A 6,588-nucleotide genomic window follows, 5' to 3' on the forward strand; every position below is an offset into this window, starting at 1 on the left:
GCTGCTGGCTCTGACCATGCTCTGACAATAGGGGGCGTTGTGAAATGAGACTAACCGGAGCAATATGCGGCATCTATTAGAAATAAAAAGGGACATTTATCTGAAGTAAAAGGGGACATCTTTCCTATGTTAAAAAAGAGTCCCTTTACGGGTACTAGAATGGGGGGGGGGGTGTGCCCCAGCAACCCCTGCCCCCGGCTCTGTTCTCCAGTCTATCACTTTGTGTTTCTCTGTCTGTATGCCTGTCTCTCTTCCCCTTTCTTCCTCCTCTCACACCCTCTCTCCGTTCTCCCCTTCATTCTCTATCTCGCTCCTTAGGCTTCCTGAAATATCGCTAAACTTCAGACAACTCCCTTTCAAAGAGAGGTCTTTATTTTATATACTACAGATAGATTATGTTGAAACAATGCAGTAACATTAAGACAATTTTCTACAACCTTTCGTTTCATTGCAAAAAGTCATGCCATAAAACACAAAAAAAATGTATTTAGAACATTTTTACATAACAAAATATAAATAGCTCGGTTTGAAAAGGTACTACATCCACTCTTTATCAAATATTCCTCTGTACGGCCAATCATTATGGTTACCACACGGATAATTTTTTCTGGTTGAGGACCGGGGGAAAATGCAAATAATTATTGATAATTGAATGCATTTTATTTTTTCATTTGTTGGTATTTGAGGGGCCTGCCCCCTACCCTAGCCCCCGCTGCGTCTAGTCATGATTCAGTGGCAAAGCAATGGCCTCGCTACTGTAAGGCCACAGGATCAAAACCGTGTCGATGTGCTATATTAGTGCCCTTTTGTGAGGCATTAATCCTCATTACTGTCAGTTATGAGTTAAGGACGTAGGTCCCCTAGTTGATAAGTATAGTAGCCTACACATGCTAAAACAGTCACGCAAAACAAACAATCGCAACTTGTATCCAATACAATTTGAGAATGTATATCTTTTATCTTTATCTAGGAATAAATCATTTTCAAAATCACTCCATAAATTGGGGTAAGAAAAATTATTTTCACCTTTATGACCAACAGTGTACTTCTTTGATGTTTACATATTGTGCATTCTATATATTTTTCAGGACTCACATTCATTATGTGCCTAAACATCTCCTGCTCATATGGTAATATATACATGTTGACCTGGGCCCTGTATTACAAAGAGTTGATATTAATCGCAACTTATTTGTGATTGATATCAATCACAACTATGTACATAAGAGATGGGAGACTGCAGACTTGTGATTGATTTAGGGTCTTGATATTGATTCGGATCAATATCAAATCTTTGTAAGACGGGGCCCTGGATTGCATTATCTAAACCTATTAACTAACTTCTAATTCTACTATCTAATTATTAACTAAACATCCACCTCTGCAAAATAGAATGCTTAAATGAACGTTAATTTCATTATGCATCGTCTATGTCTATATTCAAAACTTATTTTCATATTTTATCGTTCAAATCCTAGCACATTATCGTTGACATATTAATCAACTTGAATTCCACTACTTAGTAGTCGTAATAGTAGAATTATTTATACTAATACTACTATTATTAATAACAATAATACAATTGATTATTTATTCATTCTTGTCCACTAATGTGGTAATAAATCTTTCCACCACCAATAACAGACAATTACACTACTAATAACCAATACAGACAGAAGTAGAATAGAACATTGTACATTGTCCTACTGATATATCAAAACGAAATTAACAAAATGGAATATGCTTTCTTACTTTATGGCATACGTGTATGTACATGACTTTTTCCTCTATTTGCAACTGCATCATGCATTTTCATGTCCTTGAACAATAGAATTACTATAACCTCTCTTTACGTTTGCAGACAGAGGAAACTTATAGGCCTCCCAAGAAACAATAATAGTCATCAGTTTAATTAGTGTCAGTGTTAGGGTTAGGGTCAGGGTAATATACCAGTTGTATGGTGTCCTGTTAATGTAACATTTAGGGTTATATATATAGATGTCCTATTAATACAACATGTAATGTTGGGGCCTCTTTACTTTTTGGTGCATTGTGTCGATGTCATATTTAATATGTTTTCCAATTTCTCACCGATTTTGAATGTAATTATATCCTATTTCAATGTCATGCTTTTGATGTCTTTTTATACATGATTTTGATGTAAACGCAATATGTAAAATCCCACAATGAATTTCAATGTCATTATTGGACGAAATAGAATAGAATTGAATTGAATATATATATCCATTCAAAGAAACTAATCCCATACCCTGACTTTCATGTATTGGTGGGACCTATGGTCTGCATCTATTGATTGGATTTGATTTATTTACCAACAACAGCAAGACATGTCATACAATGATTTTACATATACAAGATGAGAAACTATTGGTTGGTAAAAGAGGGCAGATAATAGCACATGTGCTAGTCGAGCCTAACCCCTTACCCAGCCAAACAAAGTATTTTGGTACAAAACAGTTTAGAAAACGTAACAAAACAAAAAATAATGAATTTATTATTACAATCGATACTTTAAAAAACAAGAATACTCAACAATGTCTTACAATATAGAAACTGATAATGTAAAATATAAATTGTGTAAATATGCCAAATTTACCCAAATTTGTTAGACATGACTGTGTAAGTCATGGTATTTCAAAAGGGAATATTTCAACTGATCCACGATATCAACAGATTTGGTAGTAACGCGAATAGATATGGTAAATAAAAACAGAGGAACACAGGACAAAGAAAAGAAAGCCATGATAGTTATGGACAATTTTTTGTCATGTTATTCTAATATGCTACATGATGGGAAACGCCCAAGTCCATCAGCATAGTTTTTCTTCCAGTCATTAAGATCAACTTTAATATCTCACGATCAGTTTTAAATCATGGTTTCATCTTCACAGAATTAATAATTAATACATGGACTTACATAATTCTGTGTTAAATTAAGACAAATTTTGTCTCCCAAAATTATAAAATCTTTTTTTTCTTGATAACTCTAAATCATTGTGATGGCCTTGGATCTTTTTTCTTCTCATATATTCAAATTTTAATCAGCACATTAAGACTGTATTTAATGTTTCATTATAGTCCTACTGTTTAAATGCCTGGCACGTTGACATAATCTTTCTCTATTGCGTCATTCAATTTTTCGTAGTTAGCTCCTTGATCAAGTTTCAGGGTATGAGGGTCGGTAAGACGTTGCACCCAAACTATGGAACACTATACCATTAGAAATAAGACAATCATCATCAGTTGAAATATTTAAGAAGAAACTTAAGCACCATTTGTTTATGTCGTAGTTTTAATATTGTATAATTATGTCGTAGTTTTTATATAGTATAATTATGTCGTAGTTTTAATATTGTATAATTATTTTGATGTTGTACAAGAGCGCCTTGAGCAGTCTTTTAGAATGGATATGTGCGCTTTATAAGTTGACATTATTATTATTATTATTAAGAGTCTAAGCATCACTATTCAGATCCAGGTAGGTATGAGGGTCGGCAATATCATCGTAGCCGTGCGCATCGGTATTTAAATCTTGGTTGGTATTAGGGTCGGCAATATCATCGTAGCCCTGAGCAACGGTATTAAAATCTAGGTAGGTATGAGGGTCGGCAATATAATCGTAGCCCTGATCATCGGTATTAATATCTTTGTAGGGATGAGGGCCGGTAGGAATCTCGTAGCCCTGAGCATCACCATTCAGATCATGGTAGGTATGATCTTGGAAGGTATGGACGTCTGTCTGTGACTGATCAAATACAGGGTTCTCATACTGCGGAGACGAATCGGACTCCTTCCCTCTAGACTTAGTAGAGGCTGATTCATTGCTGAAAGTTAATGATATGAAAGCAAAGATAAATTTCATTGATGAAATGCATAATTAAAGGAATTATCAAGTCTCAATAAATAGATATATAGAAAAAACACATGGGAATTGGTATGGTACTTTTAAAATGCATGTCATTAACATAATCCTTTCAAGAGGGTTGCCAGGTCATTTTAATTAATTTTAACCAGCGCAGAGGAAGTTAAAATAGTTTATTGACAGCTACCTGGGACAAAGTTTATTTATGGGGGAGAGGAGGCTATGAATGTAATCCGATGATGCAATAAACCTTGGGCGGGGAAGAAACCAGTCGCCGTAATGTAAACATGCGGTCAGCTCTCAACTTTCCTCCTCTTTCCTCTCCCCAATTTGGACGATAATACCTCATTCAGTCCATGGTATTTCGAAGTTGTCACACTTAACAAATACAGACGTTCAATTCCTCCCTACTGATCTTCGAACATTCGTCAGTACAAGTTAATTTCGGATCTGTATTGATCTGAAGTAGGAATGATTGTACATAATGTTGTCTGTTACGTTTATAGTACCTTTCGCAATTATGCAAAGGACGAGAATTTTTCATACCATCCGATTTCGGTGTGGCGGCGATCCATGTCTGAGCAGCCACGTCTCGTGTGGCAGAAAATTTTATAATTTTGACCGCCAAACCGCGGAATTATCTTTAATTTGCACATGTCGAACATACCAGTTTGCAAGAGAACAGGCTTCGAGCCAATGATGGGAAATCTTAATGCAATTAGTATTGTTTGCACCCCGTTTACACTTGGTTTGTAGGCTGAGGAGGACCATTAAGGCCTTTGATTTAGTTATCCTCAGTGTAGGCAATAAAGTGTTTATGTGAACGCTACGTGTCTCAGGCCAGAGAACTGCGTTGATTTGGGATTATTTTATTATGTGAACGCTACGTGTCTCAGGCCAGAGAACTGCGTTGATTTGTTTTTATTATGTAACGCTACGTGTCTCAGGCCAGAGAACTGCGTTGATTTGTTTTTATTATGTGAACGCTACGTGTCTCAGGCCAGAGAACTGCGTTGATTTGGTTTTATTTTATTATGTGAACGCTACGTGTCTCAGCCCAGAGAACTGCGTTGATTTGGTTTTATTTTATTAGGTGAACGCTACGTGTCTCAGGCCAGAGAACTGCGTTGATTTGTTTTGATCTAAATTGGGGGCATTTTAATGCAATTAGTATTTACACCCCGTTTACACTTTGCTTGTAGCGGAGGATGACCATTAAGGCATTTGCTTAGTTATCCTCAGTTTTAGGCAATAAAGTGTTTATGCGAACGCTACGTGTCTCAGGCCAGAGAACTGCGTCGATTTGTTTGTATTAGGGAACGCTACGTGTCTCAAGCCAGAGAACTGCGTTGATTTGTTTTTATTATTTGAACGCTATGTGTCTCAGGCCAGAGAACGGCTGTTCATTGTGAAGTTAACACACTATTTTAATTTGAATTATTTGTTATACCACAAGTCTAATGACGATGGAAAGTTTCTATATTACAACTAATAAATACCATGGCCAATTGCAAAACTAGTTGTCTATGTCCTTATTCTTTGTTCCAGGTGGATAGAACAATAATTAATTTTAACCAGCGCAGAGGAAGTTAAAATAGTTTATTGACAGCTACCTGGGACAAAGTTTATTTATGGGGGAGAGGAGGCTATGAATGTAATCCGATGATGCAATAAACCTTGGGCGGGGAAGAAACCAGTCGCCGTAATGTAAACATGCGGTCAGCTCTCAACTTTCCTCCTCTTTCCTCTCCCCAATTTGGACGATAATACCTCATTCAGTCCATGGTATTTCGAAGTTGTCACACTTAACAAATTTTCCCCACCATCCATCCCCATACTCCACCAAAAGGGGTCAGTGACTTTTCATGTTTACGATTATCTTTACACAGTTAGTAGTGGGAATTTGACGACAATCCACTCTCTCAAGGGCTATGCCTGGTCGCGTTCAAACACGGGCCTTGCGGGGCTTTTTCCCGATCTTATTTCCCAGAACTCGAACTTTTCATTCGGTCTAATTTTGGTTATAACATCCTTTATTGAGAGTCTGGTTTTCGAGAGATCGGGTTTCACCCGCATTTGAGTTTTTAGTTGACAATGTCGTCAAATTCCTGCCTTCATGTATTTGTTTCTTCAAATGGAATTTTATGATGTACATCACTTTCTATAATTCATTTTGTTGTTACTTATACGTAATCACTTTCTACAATTCGTTTTGTTGTTACTTATACGTAATTGGTAAATTCACACCTCTTTGGGTGCTTCCGTGACTGGACTTGTCATAAGGCAGAAAATTTTATAATTTTGACCGCCAAACCGCGGAATTATCTTTAATTTGCACATGTCGAACATACCAGTTTGCAAGAGAACAGGCTTCGAGCCAATGATGGGAAATCTTAATGCAATTAGTATTGTTTGCACCCCGTTTACACTTGGTTTGTAGGCTGAGGAGGACCATTAAGGCCTTTGATTTAGTTATCCTCAGTGTAGGCAATAAAGTGTTTATGTGAACGCTACGTGTCTCAGGCCAGAGAACTGCGTTGATTTGGGATTATTTTATTATGTGAACGCTACGTGTCTCAGGCCAGAGAACTGCGTTGATTTGTTTTTATTATGTAACGCTACGTGTCTCAGGCCAGAGAACTGCGTTGATTTGTTTTTATTATGTGAACGCTACGTGTCTCAGGCCAGAGAACTGCGTTGATTTG

This window comes from Strongylocentrotus purpuratus, unplaced genomic scaffold, assembly GCF_000002235.5.
Source record: "Strongylocentrotus purpuratus isolate Spur 01 unplaced genomic scaffold, Spur_5.0 spur5_contig_865, whole genome shotgun sequence".
In the NCBI taxonomy this organism is placed as follows: domain Eukaryota; kingdom Metazoa; phylum Echinodermata; class Echinoidea; order Camarodonta; family Strongylocentrotidae; genus Strongylocentrotus; species Strongylocentrotus purpuratus.